Raw genomic sequence first — 14,976 nt, 5'->3', positions numbered from 1 at the left:
GAGGGAGACTTTTCAAATCTTGAGGCCCCCTGCAGGGAGAGGGTGAGGAGCGGGGCGGGTTTGTGCTTGCGACTGGAGTTTACCGGACTTGGCGCTCAGAACTCAGGTTGTGGGTGTGGGGCCCATTGAGAGAAGGCCTTTCTGGCAGGATCCAGACGGGGCGCTCCTAGAGGCTGTGGTGCTGCCTGGAGGGAGTGATGGGGTTGGGGAAGGCACGGACAGGAGTGATATTACCTGCTGGGCCTGGTCCGGCTGGCTACAGCAGGAAGTTTGGTGATGCTTCTGTGCCATGTGGCAGTGTAACGTTTGGTTGTTGTGGGCGGGGTTTATGATGCGACGGGCCTGCTGCTTGATTTGTCTAGTCTGCTCAGGCAGGCTCAGGAGCAAGGAAAGGAAAAAGAGGGCACAGGATTCCAGCGCGTGGAGCAGCAACATGGCCACGATTGCAACATGTTGTATGGTCTTGCAGGTGATCGGAGGGACATTCAGCCACCACATTTTGGGCAAGAGCTTTTGAGGTGGGAGTAAGTCATCTAGAAAGTTGAGCAGTCAGGTGAGGGGCAGTCAATTCAGACAGCAGGTTTGACAGGTGGGGGTCAGGGGAGGAAGGAAGCGGGGAGGGCTGAGAAGTGGGTATGGGTGCAAGAGGCAGCCCTGGTTGATCATGGCACTGTAGGTCAGGGGCAGTATAGCATCATCCAGGTGCTTGAGGCAGGTGGTGCGCAGTTTGCGAAGAACAGGAAGTCAGGAGGGTCTAGTGTGTCCCGCCACCCCTGCCCCAAAGACAAAGCTTGTGTCTTTGCAGGCAGGTCTGGGACAATGGTTGTCAATGGTTGACCAGGCACAGCGGCGGCAAGGATGGGGCTCGGCGTCTGCCTTTCAGGAGTGGGATTCTTATTAGGACCTTTACGAAGAGCAATTCAGAGATGGTTGTGGGAGTGATGCTGAAGTGCCTGGCATGAGTGGGGACATGGAAGTGGTTGAATGCGAGGAGGAACTGATATTGGATTATGATGAGGATGAAGTTGAAGAGGGGGAGATTGTGGAAGGAATAGTGCTTGAAAGAGACTGGTGGATGGTGCCTCATTATTTCCATCATAGGCGTGGCACTATTAACCGGGGTTAAGTTTTGGTGTGCTACAGACATCTTTTGCTCGCTCCGGAACTACAAAGGCAGAGTCCATTCAAATGGATGCAATGTCGGTACTCGGCTTAAGGATGGATGACTTTAGGACGGGCCCTGACCTTGAGGCCAGGTAAGGAACTTTGCACTGAGGGCAGTCATGGGAGAGACAGACTTGAGGTGCAGTCAGTGTTGGTGGAGGCGAAGGACCCAATGGGCACAGCGTTTTTCCTGTCGCCTGTTGTGGAGATAGTATGTGCAGAGCAAGGGGATCAAGCATAAGAAGCTCCCAAATATGGAGATTACGAAACCCTTGGGGCCCATTTAATGTTGCCGACTAAGGAACACATACGGAAAGGGCAGTATGTCTAGGCTTTTAAGCTGTTGCACAGGAAGATATGGGCAAAGGAGGGCTCCAAGGAGGAGGAATATGAGCTGTCCTGCTGGCCCAAGGTACAGGTTAATACAGAAAACAGTGGCATTTCTGATATACTCTAACATTTATTGGGAAAAATTCCCGGAACACTGCGTTGCATTGTTCAAGTACATCGATGTAATGAGAAAAGCACAGATAACTTTTGGAGGCTGGGCCTGCGTGTGATAGGATAAGGAGTTTTGAGCCAGGTTGGCCGAAGATGCAGACGAGGTCTGGGGACGGCTGGACAATGAGCTGTTCCTCCAAACCATGACACGTAAGTGGCCAGCTCCATCCACTTATACGAGTGGGTGGCCGGTTATATAAGAGTCCTTTCAGGGGCACCTCACCCAAGCAGGGGAGTGTGCAACAAGTAATGAGCAGAGGGGGTCTGCAGACGCGTGCTTGGCATATAACAGGGGGTCAGTGCTAGCAGGAATACTACAAACACCGCCATGAATGCTCAAAGTGTGGCAGGAAGCACATGCTCACCCAGTGTGGGCCTCAGGGGAGCAATTGTGGCCACCAGGGCACTGCAGGGGGGCAGTGGCAGGGCAGCAGCGATAGAGGCAGGAGTAAGGGGGCAGAATCCATTGGATAAAGGTGCAGATGCCAGTTAAGCTGGAGCCTTGATACTGGTTGTCTCAGTTGGGCACTGTAGGAAGCTGGGTTTCTGTTGCAGTAACCCCCCCCCCCACTTTTTGCTAGACTACTGATGCACTTTGGCTTGATGTGCCCGGCGTCCATGCCAATCAGGTTCCCAGGACCTGTGTTTTTTCCCAAAACTGTACCTTGCACACCCAATTGGCACCTCTCTGGCCACATGTCAGTCCCTTGTAAAAGGTACCATGGGCACCAAGGGCACTGTGGCCAGGGAAGACCTCTAAGGGCTGCAGCACTTACTGTGCCACCCCACGAGGCCCTGACCCTTTACACACACACACTGCCATTGCAGGCTGCGTGTTTTGGTGCAGAACAAAGTGAAGAGTCAACATGGCACACATCCCTGTGTGCCATGCCTACAACCCACTGCCCTGGCATAGGTCAGCCATCACTCTAGCTGGGTGCACTATACCAGTGGTGAGGGTACAGGTACATGAGCTCTGTACCCCTACAATGTCTACACCAATTCTTAGACATTGTAAACACAGTAATGCCATTAAGAGTATATGATGCTGGGAGTTTGTCATTACAAACTCCACAGCACTATAATTGCTTTGCTGAAAACTGGGAAGTTTGGTATCAAACTTCTCAGCACATTAAACCCACACTGATTCCAGTGTGGGATTTAATGAAAAATGCACTCAGAGGGTATCTTAGCAATGCCCCCTGAAAAACAATCATATTTCTGGACCACTAGGGTGGGAGTCTTCACTCTCTGAGCCCAGAAACAAAGCCTTTCCTTGGCGGATGTGGACACACCTCCCCAAGGCCAGGAAGAGCCATCTGTGGCAGGGGAGTTTCAAAGGCCTTGCCGTCTTTGTAATGCGACCCCCAGCCTCTCCTGCTATCAGGAGCAGGCCCCCTTCCTGTCTCTCCAATTTTCGGCAGGAAGACAGGTGGTAAAACTTAGCACAGCCCCAAAGGTGTGCCTAACTCTGCCAAACCCACCCCTCAGGTGGGGGAGGCAAGGTGAAGCCCACTCTTCAGTGCCCGCCATCTTGCAGATGGCAGGCACTCTCCAATCAGGATTAGGGATTGTGCCCACTCCCCCATGTGGGGTGAACACACCAGGGCTTAGTCACCCTAAGGTCAGTAGCCCATTGGCTACTTACCTCGAGACCCATAAAATGCCTCATAAATACAGTATTTAGGGGGCAGCCCTGAACCAAGAAGACAGATTCCCACAAACTAAGAAGAAGAAGGATGAAAGAAGACATCCAGTTGAGGAGACTGCAGAGAACAACTGACTTGGCCCCAGCCCTACCCGACCATCTGCAGTTTCCAGAGATCCTGTGCCAAAAGTCACCTTGTCCTACAGTCTGCGACCTCCAGAACCCCTGGGAGGACTGACTGCCTTCAACAACTACTGGTTCTCCTGTGAACAGCAGCTCTGTTCAAAGGAAACAGCTAAGAAAGACTCCGAGCCTGCTGAGGGCAAAGAAACCCCACGCCTGGAAACACCACTGCACCTGAAGCCTACGGCCCGAGTTCGAGTGGCCCACCGCTCCCAGCGAGGCCCCCAGCACTCCATAGTCTGAGTCCACCGTGCGTTGACACCTCCAAGACTCCCCTATGTCTCCTGCAGCCTCTGCACAGAGACCCCCCAACCGCAAGTTGCCTGGTAAGGTGAAATGCGACCTCAAAAGACACCCCTGAATTAAGCCACCCTGCACCCTGGAGAGAAGAACCTGAGGTGCACCTACGTCACCGAACCCTCCAACTTACCTGGCCAACTGTTTTTCCTCTAGAAGTCTTCCTGAACCGAACCTGCAGCTAAAAACCAAAACTGACAATCCCCATTGAAAACAACAGGGCACCCGATGCCAAAACAGCACCCTCACCCGGCCGCCCCTGTGCCGCTGTGGGTGCACTTTGTGTGCTAAACCGGATCCCCCTTTTCCACCAGGAGCTTTGCTCCGACAACCTTGTGACCTGCTTGTGAGCAGCCACCTACCGGAGGACACCTGCCCCCTATTGGATAACATTGGTCCTAAGCACTCTGCACCCGGCCGCCCTAGTGCCACTAAGGGTATTCTAAGAGTGCATCCACAACCCTGGGGGAACCCTGGTTCTAACCCCAGAATACCAACTCCCACAAATAAGTACTTACGTGCAAACCGTTAACTTCATTATCTTCCATAGGATTGTATTGACTGTTTTTCCTTCAAAATTCTTCTAAGTGTGGAGTTGGTTTGTATGAAACATTGAAAAACTACAAATGTACAAAAAGTGAATTATTTACCTTTTGTCTAAGAAATGTCTCAGTGTGATATCTAGGTATATCACACTGATTAGAAAAAGTAACTTACAAAGTACTCTAAGAAGTAACGTGCACAATAATCTGTAAAGTAACTAAAAAGTAATTGCGAATTGTTGACATGACTGTAACTCAACCAACTGTATTTGAGCCTGCATTCAACTGTAAATCACTGCATAAGATTTTGCAAAGTATTATTTCACTTACCTGCACCAGGCTTGGCTTGGTTCTAGAGATAAAATAACTGAATAATACAAACAAATTGGTCTGAGTTCAGTCTTTGAGTGAGTGAAATCATAACACTACCCTCTGATAAAGCCTTACTGCTCGCCCACACTACCACAAATAGAGAGTAAGGTGCTGTTTACTTTTACCTCTGCCTACCTTTGGGGTTCCACTGGACTCTATGCACGCTATACTTCATTTTGGTATAGTATATACAGAGCCAGCTTCCTACAGGCACAGAAAGGGAGAAGGTTTTGTTGTTGGAAGGTTTTAAGCATGGTTTTCGCTTATGGTATGAGGAGCAAGAAAGAAGATTGGTGGAAAATCGGAAGTCTGTCAATGGGCACAAAGAGTTGGTTTGGAGAAAGGTTTTGAAAGAACTGCATGATGGATGCATGGAAGGCCATTTGAGGATTGTCCGCTAGCAAATTTGAGGGTGTCTCCAATAAGAGTCATCCCCAAGAAAGAGCCGGGATAATTCTGTTTAAAACAGAACCTGTCTTGGCCGTATGGACTGTCAGTTAATGATTTATCTCAGAGGTATGTAGTAAATGTCACTATGCTCCTGTGGACACGACCATAGTACTGGTCAACAAGTATGGCCCAGGGATGTTGGTGGCAAAATGCGACATCAAATCTGCTTTTCGTTTGCTTCCTGTACACCCATATGATTACGAGTTGTTGGGCATGCAGTTTGTGGGATATTTTTTCATTACAAAGCTTTGCTGATGAGTTGTTCTATTTCTTGTTCCTTTTTTCGACGTTTTCAGCTCTTTTCTGGAAATGCTGTTTGCCTACTCATTGGTGAAGGAGATCATGACACATCAACTGGAAAATTTCTTAATTGTGGGTTCCCCCGCATCCGAGGAATGTAAAGAAGCTTGGTGTCTGTTTCAGGAGTTGATGAAGGATGTTGGGGTCCCATTGGTGAGGCTAGTGGTGGGTATTACTTTTCTAGGCATTGAGTTGGACTCCTGAGTTTCGAGATCAGGCTATTTCGAGAATACGCAACAGAAATTGTCACACATGTTGGACAGGATGTTATTGAAGTCCGAACACATGTGAAAGACATTCTAGTGCTTTTAGGGCACTTTAATTTCACTTGTAGGTTGGTGCGTGCTGGTAGGATGTTCTGTCGGCCCTTGGGCATGGCACCGGCAGGAGCATAGCTGGTGCATCACAGGGTGCACTTGAAAGCAGGGGTGATGGAGTATTTGAAGGAGTAGAGGATTTTTAGGAGAGTTTTCAATGGGAACCCCATGGCCGCTTAGGTGGAGCAAGTTGCGTGGTCACTGGAGTTTTTCTGAGACGCAGTTGGAGGGCACATTTTTGGCATTTTTTGGCAAGGTCAGTGGTGTGCATATGAGTGGCCAGAGGGCTGGAAGAGAGGGGGGCCGAGCATAGTCTTTCTGACATTTTTCTCTTGGTGGTGGAAGTTTGCCCGTGGGGGTGACATTTTGCCAAAACGTCCGTCATGCCAATGTAGATCATTGGGCTGTGGTGAACATCGTAAACAATAAGTCCACAATATATCCAAAAGTTTGGCAGTTGCTGTGGGTTTTTGCTTTGGAAGGCCTGAGATCAAACGTGACGTATAGAGCAAAACACATTGCAGGAGTGGACAATGAATTTGCTGATCCTCTTTCTTGTTCTCAGTGGCAGAGGTTCCATGGGCGGAGGAGAGGAAGATAGTGATACCTGTTGATTTGTGGTTTGTGGGTGAGATCAGGTGATGCAGCTTATCCCCAGCTCCCTGTCGGAGTCTACTTGGCTGGCGCATGGACTCGCATGGTTTCTGGAGTTAGGGGTGGTGAGATGGAGTAGTAATGAGTGTGTGGCAGCCAGAAGGACTGAGGGGGTAAAATAAATTATGTCATTAATTGAGAGAGGTTTGTTGGCCTTCACAATAGCGGGAGCGTTAGCGGGTACAGCTTTATATTGAAAGTTGCTATGGGGATATAAACCTGCTACTGGGAAAATGAGACGATGGATTTTAGATGGGCGAGGGAACGGGGTAATGGAGACCATCTGAGGTGGCCTGTGAAGCTCTGCATTTTCAAGGGGTTGATTACAATACTTCCACAAATTTGAAGGGGCTGATATGCGACTTTGTGGTTCTTAGTGATAGTGGTCTGGTTGTTCTTCAGGGCTTCAAGGTGACAGAAGTGGTGGGGTCAAAAGCCACGGAGGGTATTAGGTGCCAAGAAGTGCAATTGTGTGACAGGTTTGGCTTTCTAAATCCAAAACAGATCAGTCAGGATGGGGCCTGTGTGTTTGTTTTAGAGCTTACCTGGACACTTGGCTTTGCCCATGAGCATGGTGGAAGAGATTGTGGGGACCAAGGTAGGATTTAGGTGAGGATTCCAGGCACGTGGCTGGGACCAGGTGTTCTGCGGCGCAGGTGCCTTGGATTCTGAGGAAGGCTGTATCAGAATTGGACTACCTGCTACAGGTGTTTGGTTCACATTCATTCCATATCTGGATGGCCATGGATGAAGAGTGTAGAGGGTGCACAGCAGTGGACATCAGACATTTGGGTAGGTGGAGATCGGATTGCTGTTAGAGATACTTGAGGTTGGGGAGGGCAGTGCAGAACATGCATTAATTTTCTATTCTAGGTTGTGTTGTTGGCCCAGAAGGAGTACACATAGAGGTGTGGATATGTGGGCACTATTTTACCAAATGGGCAGATTGGGACCAGGAGAGGCGGAAAGCAGCTTGGGTTTCAGGATATGGCAGAAGTGGTTCGGCAAGGGGTGAATGAGATAATATAAGTTGCTGCCCAGGCTTAATTTGCTGTCAAAACGTTGCCCCTGCCCAGATGTATTACTTATACATTTGGGGGAGAATGACTTTGTAAAATTGGCGGGTCTAGCACCTTTGAAGAGTTTCAAAGATGACCTGAAGATGATAAAACAGTTTTGGTCTGGGACAATCACTGTATGGACAGTGGGGCAGATTTACATGCCCCTTGCGCCACTTTTGCGTTACTTTTCCCATGTTAAAAGTGACGCAAAAGTTGCGCAAGGGGCTTGTAAATCTGCCCCAGAGTTTTTACCATGAAGAGCATGGTGAGCGGAGGTGAAGCTGGGTGTTATTGACAGGGTAAGAAGGAAAGGGAACAGGGAGCTATAGAAATTTTGCAAGTCCAAATGGAATAGTTTCTCTGGAACATATAGACATAAAATATGGCGCAGTGAAGTTGTTTTCAGTATGACGACATGCATCAGTCAGTGCTTGGAATATAGTTGTACCTGATGCAAGTGAGGAGCGTTTTAATAAATTTATTGCACTTGCCTTTCAGAATATGGGTATCCCAATCTCTTGGGGGGGCAGGGGAGGTTCGATGGGTGACAGAAAAACTCTTGGGGTTTCTCTAGTGGCCATTGGTTAAACAAGTTAAATGTTATTGCAAGAAATGTTTGGTCATGTTGGGACCCAGTTGAGGACGCGGGTGAGGGGGAGTTTGAATGCAACAAGAAGGTAACAGTGGTGAATACACAATTGTTGGATTTGTGAAGTTTGAGTGAGGAGAGGGAGAACAGTCAACATCTCTGGAAGTGTTTCATGGCTGCCTGTGTGCTACAGCTCAGTGGCTGAGGGAGAACTCTTTGCAATTTAACATCAGAAAAAACGAGGTCCTCTACTGCTCAGTGGGGAAGGTTCCTTCTGTGCTACCTGGGAATTTCTGGTCCTTAGCCACATCTACTGTACTGAGGCCTGTTGAGAAGGTTCGGAACCTGGGCGTTATGTTTAACAACAAACTAACGCTGGAGTCAGAGGTTAAGAAAATGGTGGGAAGCTGTTTCGCTATAATTAGAACTCTGCAGAAGATTGTTCCCCTGTTGCCTGCTCACACATGAGCGCTAGTAGTACAAAGTACTATATTAAGCATTTTGGATTATTGTAATGCCAAGTTAGCCTTAGGGTGGTCCAGAGGTTCCTCCCCCTCGTTGGCTCTGGCGGAGCTGCACTGGCTCCCGATAAGACAAAGAATTCAGTTTAATCCCTCTGTTTAGTGTTCAAGGCCCTGCATGGGTTTGGACCTGTATCCATGCAGAGGAAGTTTGTATGGTATGTACCTGCGAGAAGCCTTCGCTCCTCCTCGGCCAGACTGGTGAAAATACCAAGATTTAATAAAACAAAATCAGGTGGTAGAGCCTTTGGTGTATCGGCCGCCAGATTATGGAATGAACTCCCACTAGAACTGAGACAATTTAGGGACCTTCTCCCCTTCAGGAAGAGACTTAAAACTTGGCTTTTCCCTAAAGCCTAAACTTGTTATCAGTTCACATGTGTGCCTTACCCCAAATCGTGCATTCTCTAATGTCAGCTCCAGGATGCCTGTTAGGTGATAGAGCGCTTTATAAGTGAGATAAATAAATAAATAAATAAATAAATAAATAAATAAATAAACAAATTGGGCTTTTGGTCATTGGAAGGGTCACTTAGGGGAGGGTGACACAGGCTTTAATATTTAGTATATATGGCTTGGTGACAGGTTTATGGTTTAAGATGTGTGCACCTGTTTAAATAAAGTGCCCTTTTTCACACTTTCACTGTTTCTCATGTGTTCTTGGATGCACCATCCCGTCCGAGGTGAGATGTACCTCTGAGCTCTGCTCCTCGACCTGGACTGCTGGCTTCTATCACTGCACCAGCCTGTGAAGCAGACGGACACACCCATATTCCCTCTTGCAAGTAGCTTCAACAGGTAATTCATGCATAATTCTGAATATGGGATCAGCGCAAGTTTTATTGCCCTAAATGTTATGTTGACTGGAAGGGCAGCAGGCTGTAGCTCTTCACCGCATTGTGAATGATAGGGGCAGTAAATTTAAAGTGTGTGTAGCCAGATCCCAGTTGCGGGCTTTCGTTCAGAGAGCTTTGGATTCTGGTGGTTGTAGTCTTGGTTTACCTCAGTTGAAATTACACTCCGAATAACATTGCATCACCAGAGGTGTAATAAAAAAATTCCCCTGCAAGTTCCGTACCCTCTTGCTCCGTAACAGAGGTTTGGAGCATGCAGTGATATAAACAAGCATTGGCAAAGCCAATAGGTCTCACCTATGCAAGAGCTATTGACTTTCACAGTGCCTTTCAGTCATGTTAGCAATGTTGTGTTAGAAAGTTAGAAACAAAGCTATATGTAGCCATGCTACAAACATCACAAAATGGCTAAACAGCATTGTAAAAGCCAATAACTCTCGTATAGGCAACATCTATTGACTTTGCCAATGCTTGTTTCCATTAATGCCTTGATCTTCTGTTTGCATTGTGACTACGCGTCTCTCCCAAGTCTCACTGTTGCATTGCACGCAAACAGCTCACTGGAGGGCTAGCGTACAGTGAGCATTGGTGTCACTGGAGAGGGTCTCATTCTCCTAATTTTGAATGCCTCTTCTGGATATATGTACTGATACTGATACAGTAATATGCCAAAGTGCCATCTCTCACACTGCTTGACAGGGCAATCACCGGAAAGGCTGCCATGAGGGCTGACCTAAAATGTGAATCACACTGGCAACAAAGCCAAAAGCTGAAGGGAGCAGACCCATTGCTCACTCTATGTAACTGAACTGTGAATGACAAGAATTGCAGCAATTGGCTGAAAGAGGCCAAAAGTCTTTCTCTAGCTATGAATGTATTATTATTCATTTTTATGTGATTGCAAGAAGTCTGGAGAGACAGCTAAACTGTCTCTAGCCCAGACCCCAAAATGTTCAATAGACGGGCCTCAATACTATCAATAGGTTGCACTATTGGAGGGTAGTCCAGTCTCACAACCCTCAGTTTCAGCCATTGTAATGCCTCTCATAACCTTGGCGATAAACACTATTGAATGGGTTTTACCCTTTCTAACTCTCTATGTGTTATCTTGCTTTCCATTACCACATGTTATAAAGACTGTTTAGCCTCAGCCACATTCTACCCATAATGTAGATTTTCCTAGTAAGTTATGACGGAAAGTCTTAATTTTATTAAACTAACAAAGAACAATGTCTCAACTGGTCAATCATGTAAGGAGAACCATTTAGCACAAAGAAATTAATCAGAACAAACAGGGCACGGGAGACCGAATTGAAAAAATGCAGGTTGTTATTTATAATTAGAAGAACAAAAAACTTAATTACATTAACCATAACAACCGTGTGAACACTGGAAGTGAAGTGATGGGTGAAGACGGCGCAGTGACACAAGGGTGCAAGAGCAACGTGAGGCGGCGCAAAATTAAATTAACAATAAGAGTCGGGCACAATATTTAGAAAACATTCATCATCACAACATTATTTTATGATTTAGGCACGACCATTTACAGGACCGCAAATAACGTTGAAAGGTCAACGGCGTTTCTAACTAGTTATATTGAGTTCATCATCAGGACTACGGTTACAGTTGCTTCAAACAGTACTTCTAAAAATTAAGCAAGAAAAAAGAAATCAGTAAAGGACCCTGGAAAAGGATCAAGAAAGGGGTGAGACAGGACAGAAGGTATACCTGATATCCACCAGTGGGTGAATTGCTGGACCAGTCTCAGCAAGGTACAACATTGGGGATGTAATGGGAGAGATTCTGAAAACCCAAGTCAGGAAAAACGCTGTGTCAATCCGAGCGGGATACAGAGTTCTAGGCGTAATGTCAGCCAGCAAGTGTTTTAATTCACGAGTCACTTGCTCCCAACTTTTGTGAGCTGCGCACGGTCTGTGGTTAATTGTAAATTGGGTTTAGTCCTTTTTGCCCCCTTAATTAATTTCTTGAACGAATATGTGTCACTTTTTTGATGTCAGCCAGCAAGTGTTTTAATTCACGAGTCACTTGCGATGTAGTTTTGCCCCTTGTATCAATTGAATGAATACTTGTCACCCTTATTTGATTTTAGCCGGCAAGCGCTTAAATTTACTAATTACTTGCGATATAGGGAGATGCAACATACATTCTAGATCATTAACAGATCCTATTTATTTGCCGAACAGCCGCTGACCCAAGCTCTGCCTACATTGTTTGTCCCCCGAGGTCACAACCGCCCTGATTCAGTTTGGGTAAGCGCTTATGTGGAAAGTACCTTGACTTGGGTGTTGCTGATGTAACGCAAGCCAGTATTAGTAATACCATCAATGTTATTCTTTAGAGCCACCCTAATTACGCCTGGAACTCGGTATCCCGCTCGGATTGACACAGCATTTTTCCTGACTTGGGTTTTCAGAATCTCTCCCATTACATCCCCAACGTTGTACCTTGCTGAGACTGGTCCAGCAATTCACCCACTGGTGGATATCAGGTATACCTTCGGTCCTGTTTCACCCCTTTCTTGATCCTTTTCCAGGGTCCTTTACTGATTTCTTTTTTCTTGCTTAATTTTTAGAAGTACTGTTTGAAGCAACTGTAACCGAAGTCCTGATGATGAACTCAATTTAACGAGTTCGAAACGCCGTCGACCTTTCAACGTTATTTGCGGTCCTGTAAATGGTCGTGCCTAAATCATAAAATAATGTTGTGATGATTAATGTTTTCTAAATATTGTGCCCGACTCTTATTGTTAATTTAATTTTGCGCCGCCTCACGTTGCTCTTGCACCCTTGTGTCACTGCGCCGTCTTCACCCATCACTTCCCTTCCAGTGTTCACACGGTTGTTATGGTTACTGTAATTAAGTTTTTTGTACTTCTAATTATAAATAACAGCCTGCATTTTTTCAATTCGGTCTTCTGTGCCCTGTTTGTTCTGATTAATTTCTTTGTGCTAAATGGTTCTCCTTACATGATTGACCAGTTGAGACATTGTTCTTTGTTAGTATAAATTGCCCGGTCTCAAATGGGCTAACGGGTTCACTCCTGTTTTGTTTTTCCTATTAATTTTATTAAAGACACGAAGGTGAGTATAATGCTTTCTTATCTTGCATTTATTCCAATAGCAGCCAAGATAAGTACTAAAACTACAGTCCCCAGAGGGCCGAGCGAACTGCTGGCCAATGGGAACAAACAAATCCACAGAAGCATAACCAATGAGAGTGTAGGCATAGGTATATCGTCATAACTGACTGCGAACAGTGCTCTTTTCGCTGGCTAGCAGCTCAGCTAGAGTCCATAAACAGAGGAACAATGGATAAAACAATCCAAAATGCCGAAGTCCAGGAAAAAATATCGTGACCATAATCCAACCAAGTCGCTCGAACAGCAGGAATCACGGAGGTAGAAGCAGGGCCGAAAGGGGGAACATCACAAAGAGGCGAAGGACTCTCTTGAAGACCATGAATCCCATCACGAAGATGCAGGAAGCAAAGCTGGAGCCACTGTAGGGAGGGAGAAAACACATATCAGAGGTGTTGAGGCGGGATAATACTCGCCTCCGTGTCTTTAATAAAATTAAGACTTTCCATCATAACTTACTTGGAAAATCTACATTTTATGGCAATACCGGAGGCTCCTATTATGCTTGTTCAAAGCATATCAGCAACCAAAGAAGCAGCAGTAAAAACAGGTTTGCAATAAAACATTTGGAATACATTGTCATTAGACCAATCAGCAGATCTCAGAATGTCCTCCAAAAAAGCTTTGGAGGCCATGGCTCCTCTGGTGGAATGAGCCCCAAAAACCGAGAGGTCGATGCCCGCAAGGGACATGACCCAACAAACCCACCGGGCCACAGGAAACAGAAAGATGGGGCTTACGGAAGGAAATGAGAGGACGTTCTGAGATCCAAGGTTCTTTGTTCGTATACCTTGAGACATTGACCTACACATAACTTAGGATGGGAAGGAAAATAGGGATAAAAACAGAGTTCAAATTTATCTTTGTACATTTATTAATCTGAAACAGTACCCCTGTAGGAGAAAACTGACAAGAAGAAATATCCAATGCTTAACATCTGAAACACGTTTAATAGAATCGAGACACAGTAACATGGTAAGTTTAGCAGAAAGCATTTTCAGAGAAAGAGCGGAATTATCTGGCTAATCAGAAAACAACTTAAGAACCAAATGTACATCCCATAAATTAGAATACTTAGCCAACGGAGGTTTGGAAAATCAAAGGATGAAAGCCGACCGGCTTGCCATCAATAGGACAATGATTAAGGGAAATGGCTGATCTATACAAATTGACCGTTCTGTAGGACTTCGGAAGCCAGGAAATTGACCACAATATTCAGAGGGGCTGAAAAGGGATCGATATGTCTTTCCAGACACTAGCTTGTCCATAAAGACCAAGCAGACTTGTAGACTTTGGATGTACCTGGGGCCCAGGCTTTGCTGATAAAGAGAGAAGCCTTTTGCGAAATGACGAGGTGGTAAGGAGGGGCAGACTGGAGACTTTCCATGCTGACTGTACTAAAGAGTTGTCCAGGATGAGATTGTGTGGATGACCCAAGGGGTTCTGAAGCAGGTCGTTGCAAGCAGGGAGGAGAACCGGGAAGTCCACCGCCATCTCCAGAAGAGATGAGAACCAAATCTGTAATTGCTAGAATGGAACCACTATGACCAGGGAAGTCGATTGGCGAGCACCCTGTGGATCATGAGAAAAGGAGGAAAGGCATAGTTGAGATGAAGGGATCAATCCTGGAGAAAAGCATCTGTAGCTAGGGCCAAAGGATCCGGTCACCAACTGAAGAAACGAGGCAATTGGGCATTGAGGTGAGAAGCAAAGAGATCGATATGAAAAGGGCTCCACTTTTGAGAGAGAGATCGGAAGACGGATGGAAGAAGCTTCCAGTCGCTGGAATCTTGAAGATAGCGAGAGTGCCAATCTTCTATAGAGTTGAGATCTCCAGGAAGATACTCTGCTTTGAGAGAAAGTTTGTTTGCCAGGCAATACTCCCATAGACTCTTTGCTAACTCTGCAAAAGGTTTGGACCTGGTGCCACCTAGATGGTTCATGTAGCAGACCGCAGAAACATTATCCATACGAAGGAGAATGGAGCACCGAACCTTGTTCTTTGTGAGGCTTTGGATCGCAAAGGAGCCTGCCAGCATCTCAAACAATTGATGTGCAATTTCTACTACTTGGGAGACCATGTACCCCCAGTTGATATTGGTGTACAACGGGTGCCCCAACCCGACAGGCTTGCATCGGATTCTACCACAAGATCTGGGGATGAAGTGAAGATAGTTCGCCCGCTCAGAGCATCTAAATGGTCGATCCACCATTGAAGCTCGATACGAGACTCCTGATCCAAAGTGATGAGATCAGAGTAGGCCAACCCTTGACGAAGATTTCGGATCTTCAGATGTTGAAGGGCCCGATAGTGAAGAGGCCCTGGAAAAATTGCTTGGATGGAAGCAGAAAACAGACCAACGATC

The sequence above is a fragment of the Triturus cristatus genome, chromosome 7 (genome assembly GCF_964204655.1).
Source record: "Triturus cristatus chromosome 7, aTriCri1.1, whole genome shotgun sequence".
NCBI classification, from domain to species: domain Eukaryota; kingdom Metazoa; phylum Chordata; class Amphibia; order Caudata; family Salamandridae; genus Triturus; species Triturus cristatus.
The sequence above is the reverse complement of the archived record's forward strand: the minus strand, read 5'-3'. Positions refer to the sequence as shown.